This window comes from Anas acuta, chromosome 4 (assembly GCF_963932015.1).
Source record: "Anas acuta chromosome 4, bAnaAcu1.1, whole genome shotgun sequence".
Lineage (NCBI taxonomy): Eukaryota > Metazoa > Chordata > Aves > Anseriformes > Anatidae > Anas > Anas acuta.
This window is the reverse complement of record NC_088982.1, coordinates 37,301,052-37,317,956: the sequence shown is the minus strand read 5'-3', so window position 1 is coordinate 37,317,956 and position 16,905 is coordinate 37,301,052. Positions and strand designations below refer to the sequence as shown.

At 38.6% G+C, this 16,905-nt stretch overlaps 1 long non-coding RNA gene across 2 annotated transcripts in view; it reads right to left on the bottom strand.

The window, feature by feature from the left end:
• The window catches only part of LOC137855980 (uncharacterized), a 226,764-nt gene that overhangs the window by 206,487 nt on the left and 3,372 nt on the right, over positions 1–16,905 (bottom strand). The gene's annotated exons all lie outside the window — the stretch shown is intronic.

Here is a 16,905-nt window from a genome sequence, read left to right as displayed (position 1 = left end):
ATCTGTGGTAAGTGTACACATACAGCACATATCTATTACATTTTGCTTTGAATGCCAAGATGAAAATAATAAAAGCATATATTGGGAAGTTGTTAGACTTCCCAAATTAACAGTCATCATATTCCTACAAAGTGGTAATGAAAGTAGAACAGATTTTCTTTAAAACTATAAAGCATGATAATTTTGCCTACATAGAGCTCTTTTCCACTCCTAAACTTTCAGGTACACAATACAGCATGCATGAAAGCTAGTTTGATTATTCCTACATTGCATTATACCTTAAGAAGGGTAAATGTGACCAAGCTCTGCCAGGATCTAAATCAAGCATGCCAGTTAGAGGTACTGACTAAAGTTATCGTTAAATTGAGGGAGCAATTTCAAATGCCTTAGCTTTCAGCTTCCCAATTTAAAACTACATTTTCAAAAAAAAAAGAAATAGAAAAATAAGCCAGCTCCCACATATCAACAACCCTTAAGTTCCCTCAAAACAGGGCAGACAAAAGTCCTCAGATGTCTGAAAACCAAAGGAACATCACTAACACACAGCTTCAGAGGCACTCTTACCGGTTATAGCTGGAGCTGCTATGTCAAAGACACATAAAATTGCAGTAAATCGACAGCTGCCCATTGAAACACACTCATGCACCATTCTGGACAATTGGATGTGTCACAAACACACTCTTGCCAAACATCTCTCTAGGGAACCCCATTAAATGCACATCTGTCCAGGATCTTCCCTTTCCAGGCGTATTTTACAGAAGTGTGCTGTCTAACCTGCCTATTATGAGAGGATACAAGCAAGCCAGAAGAAGCACTGTATAGTGAGATGTCTTTTTTGTTTTGTTTTCTTTACACGAAGGGGAAAGCAGAGTTTAAATGAAAAAGAGTTGCTAAAATAACATAGATAAATATAGGACCATTAAACAGAAAAAAAAATTGATACTGAGAGTAAGTGACCACTACATGCACACATACCTAGCTGGCCCAGATGATGTTACCACAGAAAACAAATTTAAGCCTCTCAAAGCCCTCTCTTGAAATTGTTCCACAGAACAATGTTTAGAAACAGAAAAAAAAAAAAAAAAAAAAAAAGAAATAATAATAACAACAGGAAGACAAAACTACTGGAGCTATGACTACAGACCACTGCTGCTGCATCTTGCAACATATTTAAAAAAAAGTCTCAGTTCTTCTCCTTACAGATCCTATTTGCATAGGAGGAACATTTCCCTATAGCTTAGCTTACTGCCTGGCAATCTAGAGGGTTGAGCAGCATTGCAACTTACATGCTGGGCTAAAATTCTTTCACCAGGTTTTTACATGAGCATTACATGAGATATTTAGGTGCTTCACCGAGAGGGTCTGACCAGACTCCAGCTACTTAGAGGCAGGCTTTGCAATCAATCTGCCTTGTAACAACACCTATGTCCCCTCTCTAGATTTAACTTGACATTTACACCTACCTTCTTTGTGAAAGAATGCAGCACACACACAAATTAATCATTTCTACTGTTCTCAAATTGCTTTCTGCGATCCAATACACACAGCTTATTTGCTGTTCTGTTGTGTTGTGAATACCTTAGAGTAACTAAGGAAAACCTCTCTTATGGCTAGTTCATAACCTGGACAACTGACGAAAAACTGGTCCCTTCTCCCCTCTTTTGAATCTCTTCCAGACTACTACAGCCACAAATGACATCCAGCTCCACAACACTGCTCTGTACATTGGAATCCACGCTGCAAATACAGAGCAATCAGTGCAAGCATTTATGTTGGTATAGTAGTAACTGAAGAATAAAGGGTAAACAATTTGCCATGCAGAACTACACACAAGTATTTCCAGTATAACCAAACAGCTAACACTGAGTTGTATGCAGGTTTAGGTTTAGTTGACATTATGCTTTTGTCTTTCAGGGACTACAGTTGTCTCGGACAAGATTATGGCTCTGAAACATTATTAAGCAGGACACTGACAGAAACCATGTAGCTTTCAGTAAGTATTCTACCCATTCAAACCTTCCATCAGAGGATGTAATTTCAGTCTACTTCAGACAGTAATCGAAATTTGAAAATACTCATTTTATAAATAGCCCAATGGCCTGCTCCTTTCTATCTACAGTTTTAGAGAATATCAAAAATATCCAGAGTATTGGTAATGCACATGCAGTTATCTGACTTGAAAGCACTTCAGCTATGCTGTTGGAGAACTACAAAGGGACTTTGAATTCTGCCTGTAAAGAAGAGTTCTTTGATACCACCCTAACAAACTTTCTGGAAGACAGGAGGACCCATACAGATTATGTTTCTTTTTCTTCCAGCATTCTTTATTCATAGTATATTAGTGCCATAATAACATAGTACCATAACTTAGAAACAAACATGGATCATCTGCACAGTGCAAAGATTAAATCATTTGCATTTGTTTCTTATATCACTTTTGTATTCAGAGATCGACAAAATAAAGCTAGTTTCGGGAAAAAAAAAAAAAAAATTGTTAGCAATACAGTCACAGTTTGTCTTTTCCACCTGCACACATAGGAATATAGGGGAAAATAAGAAAAACCCTCATGTCCCAAAAATCCAAGCAGTTTAGGAAGAGAGTTTAGTTTTAGTTTAGAAAGAAAGAAGAGTTAAGATATATTTAAGCCTTTTCCTCTGCCTCACCTGAAAAGTAAACAAATAGCAAAAAGTAAACAAATAGCCACTGATGAGGGAATAACATGTTGTAAGACTCTAGGGACCAACACAAAAACACACAGCTTCACAACTAGCAATCCAATCCCAAGTGCACTTCCACATCCCACAGACTGAGCTTTTCAGGAAGAATGTAGTACTGCATGTGAGCATCTGCTGTACCAAAAATAAGAGTTAAAATATTAAAGCTGAAGGCTCTTCATCTCTATCTGACCTGATAGCTGCCTGCCTTCTCAATAGCCACACCAAGTACTCCCACAGTGACAAAAGAAGTCCCAGAAAATGGATTTCTGTGGAAGCAAAGAAAAAGAAACAGCAGTATTTTCAAACTCAGTTTTATCAAGCATTCATATTTATTAGCTGTCACCTTATTTCTAGCAAGGCTAGAAGTGTTTTGTATTTTCTATGAGCACAGTTCCTTATGTGTGCCCAGCATCAGGCTGAACTCAGCTTCAGGCCACTCACACTCATGAATTTGTAGGGCAGGGTCTTTTTAAACAACTCTGTCTGAGCAACTCCCCAACCTTCAGTCATGAAGTTAGTCCTCTCGTGTCAAATATGTATGCAAAAACACTGAAAACTGGAAGTTTATTTCTTTTCTCTATAATCAATAAAAGCTTGTTTTTCCTTAGTCTCCTCTTTTTATTGAGGCCATTGTATACAGAAGTGCTTGGTGCACCATTTAGTAGAAGCTGAAGAGCTGTATGCAAAGTCTAAATAAGTCCAAACAATTGCCATAAATAATTGATAAATTAAGTCATCTCCCCCCCCCAGTCATGTTACTGGGAACTGTGAGAAGGAAAAATGAAAGAAGAGAGGAAAAACAAACCCATCAGCATCAGATAAAACCTACTAAATGTGCTTTTCCCTGTGATTTGTTTACTGTGAGTTTTGTTTTGGATTCTGGAAAAAAAAAAAAAATTAAATCTTTGAAAGTAACTCAAGATTTCAGTAAGTTCTAAGATAGTTTTTAAACACGGTAATTTTAACACCTTCATGATGCTTGTAGTCAGCTTACTGTGCAGATGTTAATTTTAAGTCAAAAAACACCTTACATGCGGCAAAACAATCACTTCAGACCCCTGAGTGTCCTAGTCCTTACCACGCAGTAGTGCTTTGTGCCCAGTTCTGGGCCTCTTTCATTCCCACAGTCCTTCTTGCAACAGCTCAAACAGCCACTTATGAGGCAGCTGATTATTGCCGAAGTAGTTGGTTTATTCAGGCGAATAAAGCATGAGGGTACTTCATGCAGAAGCATTCAGCAGCCATCCCGTAACATACTGCGGTCCTTACTGACGAGCTCTGGTAAATTCAACTCCAAAAGTTTAGCATTGACAAACCTCAGCTCCCACACCCTCCCTGTTGTTCATCTACCACAGAAAAGAACAACTGAAAAGCTTCACTTCAGACTCCGTCTGCCTTGCATGAGCCAGACTAATTGATAGTTTAAAATAATCCTCCAGACGTTGTAATGAAGCAGATACATTACAACTTCTCTTCATTATGCTCTGGAGAACAGATCAACAAAAGGAATCAAGTGGGAAGGCTAATGTTAGCCTCTCCAGCAAGACTCTCCAGGGCTCACCAGTTAGCAGCCATAGTCAGAAGCATTTCTTGCAGCCAAAATGAGAAAGAATTGTTCTGATTAACACGGAATTCTAGTTGTCAACTTTTATTTTGTTTTAATAATAACAAAAACAAACATACACGAGAGGAGAGTTCCGCATGCAAAAGAGGCAAGCCCCATCTCCAAAGACCTGAGCATAGCTGGCTCCCAAAAGCCAATTATGAAGGAGACACAGAAACAGCTGTGGTAGGATGCTTCTCAATCTGCTATAAAACATTTCCCTTCTCTTGATGTCATTCTCAGTTTAAGTAAAGAATGCTTTCACTACCCTTCTCATAGCATGGTGAACCAAATTAGGATTTGTGTGACTAAATAAAGTGCATAGAGTTGTACTGGTATCAACATGCTATCCAGCTCAGAGGAACCTGAAAATCAGTCAGTTCCCCACTTGATCCAAGTACTTTATGCAGCCAAACTCCAGTTCAGCTGCGTACTGCTTCTTATTCTAAAGGATTTAAGACACCTGGGCTTGAATTAGCCACAGGGAAATCTGCCTAATAAACAGGGCATCCTCCTAGGTTGTACTTACATCAGAGCATCTTTGCCCCATGTTTAAGTCCTACTTAAGTCTGTGCAATGTGTAGACTTTGCCACTAGACATACATACAGCCTAGCCACGCTAGTGGACGGGCCCCATGAATTCAGCAGCAGCATAATGCTACAGTGATATATTGCCTCTGCTCTGATCCCACTCATATAGCATTTTACATCACCCTTAGCAGAGATTAAATGGCTTGAGTCTTCCTCTTGCTCTTCACCGAGTTCTCCTCTGTTCTTCAGCTGAGTAAAAGAACAAGTAAATTGGGAAAAAATCAGAGAACTCACTCATGCTGCTCCACCATTCTGCAAGCAGTTTTTGTAGGTGACAATTTTATATCCACAAAGGGGAGTGAGAGGGGAAGAAATGACTACTCAATTCAAGTTCTTCTCATGCAACTTGACCTACTACCAGAGTTTATCATCAGTTTCAATGAACTGGAAACAAACCCTTTGAAATCCTACCACAAATTGTTTCTGCCTGCTCGTGAAACAATAGGCAGAAACCAGTTAAGTCAGATAGAAAAATACCATAAAGGCTTTTCCTGTTGTCTTATAGGAAGGTCTTGGAGACGCAGAAGAAGTTAACAGCATCTTAACAGAAGTCATTCTCAGTTTCTTCACTGATTGCATGTAGTTTCCAAAAACCTAGGAGTTAACCTTTCAGAAATCTTGCCACTGATTGTGGGAGACTAAGAAGCAGAACTTATGAGGGACCGCATTTGACCTCAACTTTACTCCTTGCAATGCAGACTTTCATTTCATCTCTGCAGATGGTCTTGATTAATTCTTTTAGAATTTACCACCAAATTACCATTTCTAAATCTCTTTTGCTATGGTGAAGAGGTACACACCAGCTAAGACGTGGTATCACACTGCTAAATGCATTGGCTGCCTTTCCCATTTGACACCCCCACTTGAAATGCAAAGCAAGCTTCAAATGGCAGAATCACATCTCTATAGAGATCTCCTTGCACATCTATAGATCCAGCAAGGGAGGCTGACAAAGTTATTTATGCCCTTGCTCTTCCATGGAGCTTTTTCCAGTCATCACAGCTGTGCACATCAGGACTTGGCAGGTTTTTACCTGAAGACACCGTACGTAGGCATGAAACAGCCATCAGATTTTGAAGTACAAAGTCTCTCTTATCAAGACCCTACGCGAGGGAGAATTTTAAATTAAGCTTCGCTTATGCAAATTGCTTACATCTTTCATAGATAGAATCAGACAATAAGCAAACACAGTAAGATACAGTAGCATTGAGTGAAGTACTTCACTTCAAGGGGGGGAAGTTGATTCAGGAGCCAGATAACACCTCAGTGAAGCAACTGCTGTCACAGTGGAGCTGGCAATCTCTTCTGTAGCAGTTCTCTCTTGGTGTGCACAAAAATGTTCCTGTTAAGCTTATCCTTAGAACCATAAATTAAAACATCTCGGAAATCTTATTTTCCAAGCAGCATAATAAACAATTATATTTCTTTGTTAGAAGTCACTTTAATGTAAATTCTAGCCACTCTTGACAATTCAATGACAACTCAAGAGTTAAATTTATTAATAGATCTGATGGCCTTTATTCAAAAATAGTTGTTTTCATGAAACTTGGTTTGAGTAAAATTATTACTTGCTCCTACAAAGTCCAAGATAATTAATGTAATTTCCGCCAGATGTAATAGGAACAGTTTCAATTACCCTACTTTTCAATTATTCTCCATAATATCCTTTATTTTAGAAAGACTAGAGTGTCTTTATTAATAAAGTGTTAAACTGATAATGATGACTGGGGAAGTCAGGGGAAAGAGGGGAGGAACTGTCTACACAGGAAAAATTGTATCATATATTATTTACCCTAGTTCACTCAAACTCCAAAGAAAAGGAAAAGACAGAATAAGTGACTTAATGTGAAGGTCTGAATTGGACACATGGATGAGTTATAAGGATTAAGGTCAAAGGATAGATAAAGGACATAAATCTGCTCAACGTTCATTAAGATGCAGATGTTTTATTTAAAGACACTCCTAATTCAGACCAACTTCAAAAAATCATCTGCAAGACCAGTACTGCCAAATTTCTACTAAAGCAAGCTCCCTCTGAATCGTTGCACAAGACTTAAGGTTGTGGCACCAGAAATGTAATTACAGAAAGCTCCTTTTGATGAGATGCTCAGATCCCATTTTGAGGGGCTATAAATGTAGAGGTGGGGTGGAAAACTCAGCACATTATGTCAATCCTTTATAGTTCAAATTACTATTTACTGAAATAACTTCCTTACCTGACATACTGTCTGATTTAACACGTATTCACATCCACGCATCTACAGTGTGCCTGCATGAGCAATGTTCTGCGTGCAAGGAGCTCTCTGAACAAAGGTAACAGAAAGAACTCAGACGCATTCTGGCAGTGTCCTGCTTATTTCAGTGAAGGCCTTTCCAACCATTAGGTGCTAGAAGGCGGTAAGGCTTTTTAATCTTAAAAAATAAATAAAAATAAGAGGTGTCTATGCTTCCAGTTCTGCTATTGAAAATGCTCTCCAGGGCTCTACATGCTGTGAAGTACACATTTCTTTATACTGTAAGAACTTTCATGTTGTGAATGTTTTTGCATTCACAAAAATACAGGGGTTTAATATGCAAAAATCACTGCATTGTTATTTTTTCTTCCTTTTATTTCATCAAATCTTCCTTTTCAATATTTTAGAATGCACCCTGTTTAGCCTGCTTGCCATTCTAGAAAAAATAACCATCACCTTAAAAACACTAAGTATCTTTTTGTGCTAGACTTGATATTTACAAAGATGTCAAGACAATTTTATAGACTGGACATGGCTGTTTGAGTGATATTAATTTATACTATGCTATCGAATAAATACTGATAATACAGTAGACACGTAAAGCATTAACACCATTAAAGGGAAAGAACTGGGCTATAATTGCACGTTATGTTTAAATAAGTAACACAGTTATGAAGATAATATATTATCTGTGGTACCTTGAAAACATGCTATAGATTTGAATGTCTCTTCATGTTTCCATTATAAATCCTGTTCTGTAGCAATTAAAGACTTATCAAAGTTGATTTCCATCAGTGTGAAGCCTAGCATTAGAATTCTCCATTTAGATGCATGTCCTCTTTTCTAATTTTGAAAAACATTTGATGTAAATCATTCCAGACCTTTTCATTATTAGATGAGCTCTCCACCTTATTGCTTTTCTAACCAAGCACAAAAGCCTAATATGGAGCTGATATAATCAGTTGATTCATGCCATATTAAGTTTTTTTTTTTTTTTTAATGTAAGAGGTATCTTTAAGACCTCTATTTCCAAAACCTCTTTAAAATGGCCTCCCAAGGACTATACTCCAAACTAATGGCACTGTGTATGTAGGATCAAAAGGGACACATCAGACACACAAAGTATAAATGAAGCCATAAGCATGTCCAGTACAGCACTTCTTACTCAGACAAAACTGCCTTTACTTGACTTGCAGTCTAGGCAGATGCAAGGCAGTCTACAATCACTACATTAACAGCAGCTGTGTAACTGCCAACTTCTCTTCCAGTAAGCCACAGGGTGGGTTTTTTGTTGTTGTTTTTTGTTTTGTTTTGTTTTGTTAGTAAGGTCCGTAACAAGACTTGGTTACAGCTTTGAGATGAATCCTCATCTCACTTTGGGTGCACAGGTATCCCTACACTGAGAACCTGTCAATGACATGGGAAACCACTGTCCAGAGATATCCCTTCATACCCCAGAAGAACAGATCCAAAAGGTAGTAAAGCCCTCCCAAAAGCTCCTCCAAAATCTATCCTTCCTTGTCAAGAGCTGAGGCAGATCTTACAACAGTATCCTTGAGAGCACCAGATATAGCTACAGCAACATTTCGGGATTAGCATCTTCAAAAATGCAATTTTACACTTCATTTTGCACAGTGGAGTGGACATTGAGTTCCCTTCAGATGAAGCTAAAGTCAGAGCACCCCTTGTACTCCACTCACAAACAGCATCCATGGAATTGGATTAAATTTAATCCAAATTTTTTAAAAATAACGTTGATATGCTTTGAATATGTACATGAAGCAGTCAGATGCTCCCAGCTCTCAGTACACATCCACTTCTGCTGGTTCACACTACTTTGTAAGGTCAGCACAGCCAGGAACCACTCAAACAAGATCCTTAAAGCAGGATGCAGTGGAAGAATTCGTGCTGTGATGGAGCTGAATTCCACTTCTCCAGATTCCACCATGGCCATCTCATAAGTCTGAGATTTATGAGGTGTGAGATATAACTAAGAACTTGCATTAGTCATGGTAATGAAACAATGTCTTTTACCACTGGCAACAAAGAAATTCCTCACTGCCAATATAATAACCAAATCTGTAAGTTAAATAAACAAATAAAACCCAATACAGCAACAGTGATGGTATACACCACCAGCAGCAGCAGCCGCCCATGGCTTCCAGATCTTCACAAAGAAAATTAATGACTCCTGTTCTCATGGGGACAGCCTTTGTAGTAAAAAAGGCTCTTGTAAAAACATTTTACAAGTAAGAAGAAAAATGCAGGCATAAGGTGGGGAGACAGCACTCCAGGAAAGCAAGCTGTTTGTCCTTTTACCTTCTGAACTGTGGAGGGCTGGAGGAGAAAGTCCTGCCCCATGTATGAGCCTTCCCTTGTTTTCTGGAAGCAGCGGTTCTCAGTTAAATCCAGCCAAAGCTTTACTAAATTGCTCTGTATTTTCAAGATACACACAGGAAGAGATTATGCCAACCTGCAACAGCCAGCAACCAGACATCTGGTATTGCAACACAGTCCCTCACAGCCATTCAGTCCCAGCTTTAAATGCCAATTTAAGGGCTGGATTGGAATTCCTGATCCAGTTATTCTGAGAACATTTTAGAATAAGCTGATGAAATAAATATACAACAAAAACGACCGGGACAGTCACTCAAAGGCTCAAACAAATGGTCCCATGGGAATCTGCCTGCAAAGATGCTCAATAACTGTGGCCTATAACTTACCATTTCTATCAGTAAGTATGCAGAAGGGGTAGTGTATGCTTGCCACTTAAAAACCTTCATGAGATCAGTAAGTTTCAATCCATCACTTGTGTGCAAAGCAAAAAGTAAAACCCATGAACAAATGGAAATTAGAAGACAAATGAACACAAACCAGGAGAACAAGAGTGATTTGTTTAGGATAAGTAGTCATTTCTCACAAGTCTGTCTGAAGCCCTTTGAAGGGGGCAGGGAACACACAGATAATTCTGTCAATAAAAGTATACTCATGGTTCCTAACAGCTTTTGTCACAAATCCTCATTAAAGGCTCTTAAAGAAAATGAACTGTAACTAGATGAGAGAAAATCCTACCCTTCATTTTCTATCCTTTGATCACTTATTAATTCATGAAAAAAGTAAACTATCCTTTCTAAGCAGCTACTAAGACAGTTCTTGAACCATATACCTGGGTTCTTCACTGTTCAACACACTTAAATAATCAAGATGGAGCAGAGGGGAAGAAGACACGTGAAGAGGAATAAGAGTACGATGTGGAGTATACAGATGCAAGAGCTGAGGACTACTGTGACAGGCTGTAAGTATATTAAGCAGATATGTGAAAACAAAGATGAATGGAAAGATGCATATGGAGAAAATAAAGTTGTTCGTTCTCTCCAACCAGCACTTAAGGTAGGAGAGTAACCACTCAGAAAAGATACTAGATTTAAGTCATTATTCAGAAACAGATAAAGAGAAGGTTTTGAAATTATTAGGAAAGGAACAGCAAACCAGAAAGCATTGTGATCTCTCTCCAAAAGAGCACATGCCCATTTATGAATTCACACTGCATGCAGTGTTTAATCCCATTTCAAAAAGGAGGTATAAGAACTGGAAAAGATACAGAATATTGCGAGAACAATCAAAGGTATGGGAAAATCTTCTTTATAAAGGGATTAAGTAGATTAGTTTGCCATTTGAAGAGAAAGCTAAGGGAGAGGAATAGTGGTAATCTACAAAATTATGCATAACATAAAGAAGCTCTGCATAAGGAGAGTACACTCTTCTATGGCAGGGGAAGTGAACTAGGTAGCTCTCAGTAGAGTCATCAGGGAAGAAGTTTAAAATGAAATTAAAAGTAATTCTGCTAATTATGCAAGCTTTCATTAAAATTTTGGAACTGTAAATCTGGGATGATGCCAATTTTCAGGGAGTCAGTCCCATGTGTAACCCTTACAACACGACTGCCCACATACAGCTTCCAGATGGCTAAATGCTGGCGACACAGAGCAGCATGAAGCCCAGGTGATGCATACTTTGTACTCCTTACAACTCCCCGGTGAATGTTGCAAGCCCTCAGGCAGCAGGGTAGAAAGATCCTTACTTGGACCTGGTACAGGGACCAGTTAGATCCAATGGAAAGACAATCATGTCTTTCTCAGTCAGCCTTGTTAATGACTGACTGAAGCAAAAAGCAAGGAGCCCTCAAACCTTTCTTCATCTCCATTATGCATGCACTATGCACTGTATCTCTAGTTATGCAAGGAGTCGGTGTGTACGCAAGTACGCAGTCTGTACAAGTATCATTTTTATTTATTTTACATACCTGTCAAGTAATGTGTTTTTTTGTTTGTTTGTTTGTTTGTTTGGCTTTGTTTTTCTTCCCTCCCTCCAGGGGAACACCTTCATTTGGCTAATTCTTGTGAACACAGAGTCCCAGTCTACATCATGTTCCAAGGTGGATGGTAGAGGATTTATTTTTCTACTCAACTTGAGTCTTTCCAAAAGCTTTAACTAAAATTAATTTCAGCATAAGACTTATTTGATCACTGCAAATGTTAAGTTAAACTCCCAGAAAAACAAAAAAAAAGAAAAGTGGTCATCGGCAAATATTTCATTACTTGTACTTACAGAACAGGCATTTATTTTCCATGAAGTCCATGTGTTCAGAAATACTGACAGTCCTCCAAGCCCAGTTTCCCTTCCTGCTATCCTCATGAGAGGCAGCAGAAAATAAAGGTAGCTGGAAAAGAAAAGCCTTACAGATGGGCAGAATACGCTCTATTTTGTAACATGGTAACTTAAGTGCTGAAATTAGTCCAACAGCTGCCTAAAGAAGCCTTCCAATTTTACCCAAATGTTTAACTACAGGATACAAAAAAAAAAGTAAAGAAAGAAAGAAAAAGAACACAGCAAATTACCTGTCAGGCAATTAGCAATTGCTGGACAGGTTTCCTAGCAAAGGACTAGCAAGGGCCTTCCTTAGTGCAGTTATAAAACAAAATGTGCCAAGTCCACAAAGGGGTAGCTGATCAGGAACAGGCATTTGAGCTCCTATTAATCTGTAGATATCTGCAATACAATTACCGTGGCAGCTTTTTTTGTTCTTTGTGTTTGTTTGCTTGGTTTTTATTATGTAGTTCTTGAGTACAATAGTTTGTCTTCCTTCCCACTGACAGCTATTTTTAAAAACAAAGGCTACTTGGTGCAAGTTTGCATAATGTATTGATTTGAGAGGTACTGCATCAATTTGTTAAAAATACTGTCAAATATTTTCATATACTAACAAGAAGATATTGAAAAGATTAAAGTTGGCCCCCTGATCTGTTTCATACAAAAGGATTCCCCCTCCAAAATTATTTTGACAAGGAATAAAAAACAGTTTTGTTCCCCACTACTCTTGTTACACTGAACAACTTTTACCTCTCCTTAGGAAAGCAGAACTGAGAGAAAGATACCTTTCTGCCCAGGAAGAAGATTACACATGAAGACCAAGCTCTAGCTTGACCTTTATCTTTATAAGTGATAACTCTCAAAAGTGACCAAAAGGTTAACTAAATTCTAAAAAGGTCATCTGTCTTTAATCTGACTATATAGATCCTTTTCTGATGTTCAATAATACACAGCTACTGTTCATTAAATATCATCCGTCCATTCTGTACTTCCACCTTCAGTTTTCAGTAGCAGGTGCATTTTTGTTCTGTCACACTAAATAAATTGCAACTTCTTTCAATCCAGCGCATCTTCTGGGATAGGAAGCATTTAGAACTAAATACATTCCTAATTGTTCTGCTTCTATATTACTTCTCCTGTGACATTAGACATTTACACTAGTTCTGAGCACATTAGTGCTTTCCTCTTTGTCCCTTTATGAGGCTTCCATACTGTTAAGCTATAGTAATTGTCTATTTCTCTCTTCAGAAGTAATGCAGTTCAAATCATATTCAGCTAAAACAAATTTCAAAACTATGTAATTCAAAATTACATCAGAAATGAAACGCTGAACTCCAAATGCAATATACACAGCGATAGCATGAGGGATCAGGTTCTTCAGATGCCTCGAGAGTTAAGAGCAAACTGCGAATGAATACAAGGATTGCTCCCTTCCCCCAACACAATAGCGCTTATGTGCAAATACATTCTGAAATTGTGTAATTGAGACAGTGTACACTTGACTCTTAGATCTCTTATTTCTTGACTTTTGTGAGCCCTGCTAGTTCATTTCCCCACTGCAGAGAATGAAGCTTATCACTTCTTTTTTCTCCTCCCTTCAAGGACAACATTCTGAAGGTTTAGTTCCTTCCACTAAGCATTAATCAAGATGCAGCTGATTAAGTAGACAAGTGTTATCTTCTCATTTTTCATCAAATACGTAACAAAATGCACAGAAAAAAGAGATTTTATCAAGCACTCATCTCGTTAGTTATCATGTTTTCTGTAGATATCCGTTGGAACCAGTCCGGAACATTCACTGTGAGGAACTTCACTTTCCCACTTGTTTTATAAAATTTGTCTTCCAAAACTAAGAGTTTTGAAAGATTAACTAGCACAGAAAGCAAGCTCTAAAAATAATAACAATAATAATAATAATAATATTGTCCGAAGTGCCACCATCAAGCTGAACAGAAGCTATGTATCAGGTCAATCAAAGAACATGCTGGATGAGCTTCTTCACTTGACTTGTTCTGGGATTACGACAAAGGACACGAGGGATCCACAGCCAGGCACTATCTGTCTGCTTAACCTATAGGGCTGCAGGGGAAAATGGGATGTACTTTCCCATCTAGACTAACAATTTTTCTTCCAGCTCTCACCCATCCATAAGATAATTGTTGTTTAATTATCATATTTATTGCAGAGCTCAGAAGCAATTCACAGAATCAGAGAATCATTTTGGTTGGAAAAGACCTCTAAGATCACCTACTCAGTCATTCCAATTCTTCACTGTCATGCCCAAATTTGCATATGAAAAGTCATTTCACATCCATCTCTTCACGGAAAGAAGAAAACAGCAACCGTCATCCAACCACGCACCAGTCTGAGTGCTAGGGGAGCGAGATAGGAGAAGGCAGGCACTCAGAGGAGTGACATCCCTCAAACCACCACAGGCAGACATATGCGAGACTCAAGAAGGCAGGGTATGATTTAATCCCCAGCAGTCACAAAGCACAAAACAAGGCTGCTTGTCCTGGATGCTGACAAAACAGATCCACGTAACTCTATCCTTCCCAGACACAAAGCATATAATGGCTCCATGATTTTTCCGAGTCAGAGTTCTACATGAAGAGGAGTAGTCCTAATCCAAATGGCTGTAGTCTCTCATGTTCTCATTGCTGTAGAGATTTTAGGGATCTTCTAATTTATTATGCAGCATTTCATTCCTGTTTCTTCAAGGAACAGTTACAAGTGAAACCTCATAAAGTATGTTTCTCTCACTTGCATGCAAATGCACGTAAGTTCCTTCACAGGGTCTTAGTCCAGGATCTGCATCACTGAATACCACAGCTCACCTACCAAGATGCCTAAATCAACAGAACACTTCCCAATCTGCTGAAGGGTGAAACAAAGCAAGTTGTGGATATTTGACAACCCTGTATGTTTCTCAGCAAAGCTGCAGAGGCTATTTTCTTAACCTATGCAGTGATACATGCAAATAGGAGGAAAAAAAAGTGGAGGTCTGATTTGCGGATCAATGGATGCCTTCTGACTCTTGCCTCTCACTACAGACAGTGCCCATGTCAAACCTAATCACTCCTTACAAGTCAAACAAAAACGAAGCATGTTTTGTAGTGTTCTGCCAAAAGCAAAAGCGGATGAGAGAGATGAAAGGGACTTAATGGGAGGGGGGTCAAGACCTCAGATTTAGATATAAGCTTATTGTTGTTAAAGAACAGTGAGAAAGGATCAGAATGGATGGGGGCACAATTTGTGCGTTTGCATATCTATTTTTTCTGTCTATGTAAGTCAGTCTAATAATAGTAGAATTATGAAGGTATTACTTCAGTCCTCAAAATCCAACCTCTTCTGATTTATACTATAGCATCTGCAAGAAACGGAAAGGTCAAGGGATGAACAGCACAGCATGTGCTATAGGCCAGCATCCTAAACTTTAGGAATGTTTGAGACATTGGGACAAGGTCTGAAAGTTGATCAGTGACTTGTTATGAAATTAATTAGAATCACAGAATCATTTTGTCTGCAAAACACCTGCAAGATCACTAAGTTCAACTATCAACCTGACCTACTGAGTCCCATCATTAAACCACATCCCCTAGTGCCATGTCCACACATTTCAAATACATCCAAGGATGGGGACTCTACTACTTCCCAGGGCAGCCTGTGTCAATGCTTGTCTACCCTTTTCATGAATAAGTTCTCCAGATATCCAATCTAAACCTCCCTGGAGCAATTTTGGACTGTTTCTTTACAGAAGCTTGTCACACAAGAACAGAGACCAACACCCTCCCTGCTGGAACCTCCTTGCAGGTAGTTGGGAGAGAGCAACAAGGTCTCCCCTGAGCCTCCTCTTCTCCAGACCAACCACCCCCAGCTCCCTCAGCTGTTCCTCATAAGTCTTGTTTTTTAGTCCCTTCACCAACTCTATTGCTCTTCTGTGCACATGCTCAAGCAACTCAATATCCTTCCTGAGGATATTGTGAGGAGCCCAAAACTGAATACAGTATTTGAGATGTGGTCTCCCCAGTGCCACATACAAGGGTCCCTAGTCCAGTGCCACATACAATCACGTCCCTAGTCCTGCTGGCCCTCTCTGTTTCTGATGCAGGCAGATTACCGGCATTCCCCAGGACTCAAACCACTGGTGTTCATACCCACAGACATTACGCTGCAAGAGGTCCTTACCAGCTCTCTTAGTTTAGTTTCTTGTAAAAGGACAATTAATTGTGAGTTTTAAGTCTTAGCATCTACCTTCTTTTCTTCATGGCCATTTCTTAAGCATGGGTTTTCAAAGAAATAAGTTACTGTATAGTGAGATGCAACCTACACAACCACCTGTATATCATCCACCAAATGAATCTAAAATAAAGCAGTCTCAACAATCTGAAGGGAGATAAGAGTTGTAATCACTAAATCACTTCTTGAATCTTCCAAAGGCATGTTTGTTTGTAATATAAATATTACATTTGCAAATATACAAAATACATACCTTAGGCAAAAGGGGTATTGGAAGAATTACTTTCTCCTCAGTATGATTAAAGGAGCATTCACAGAAAAAGACTTCCAGACAGTGTTTTTATTGTATGCAACAATAACCAGGCACTATAAAAACAGCAGTATGGAATACAATTTATTTCAAATTGAGTGAGGTTACTTTGATCAGACAAGTTCAGACACCTTACCCTCTATGAATTAAATAGACTGATTTGGAAGAGACAACTCTACACATTCTTAGCTAAAGAAAAAAAGATTTCTATGCATCAGAAGACAACACAAAAACCCTGTACCAAGAACTAAATGGTCAAGCATTTGCAACTTTGAAGTTCAAAAGTTGATATTTCTTATTCAAAGAAACTGTCTTCTGCCTCTTCTCCACTCAAAGTTATTCTCTATTACTACTTTAAATGAAGGAGTTCAGGTTGAAACAAAGTTCAGAACCATACTGAGACTTCAGCTCAACAAGACTTGGAAGGGTGACTGACTAATCTTTTTATGCCTCTTCTTCAAAGAGAACAGGCTTATAGTCTCAGACAGTGTTTTATTAGAATTCTCTACGACATCATTTTGCAAAATGCACATAAATAGAAAAATCTTAAAACCTGTGGG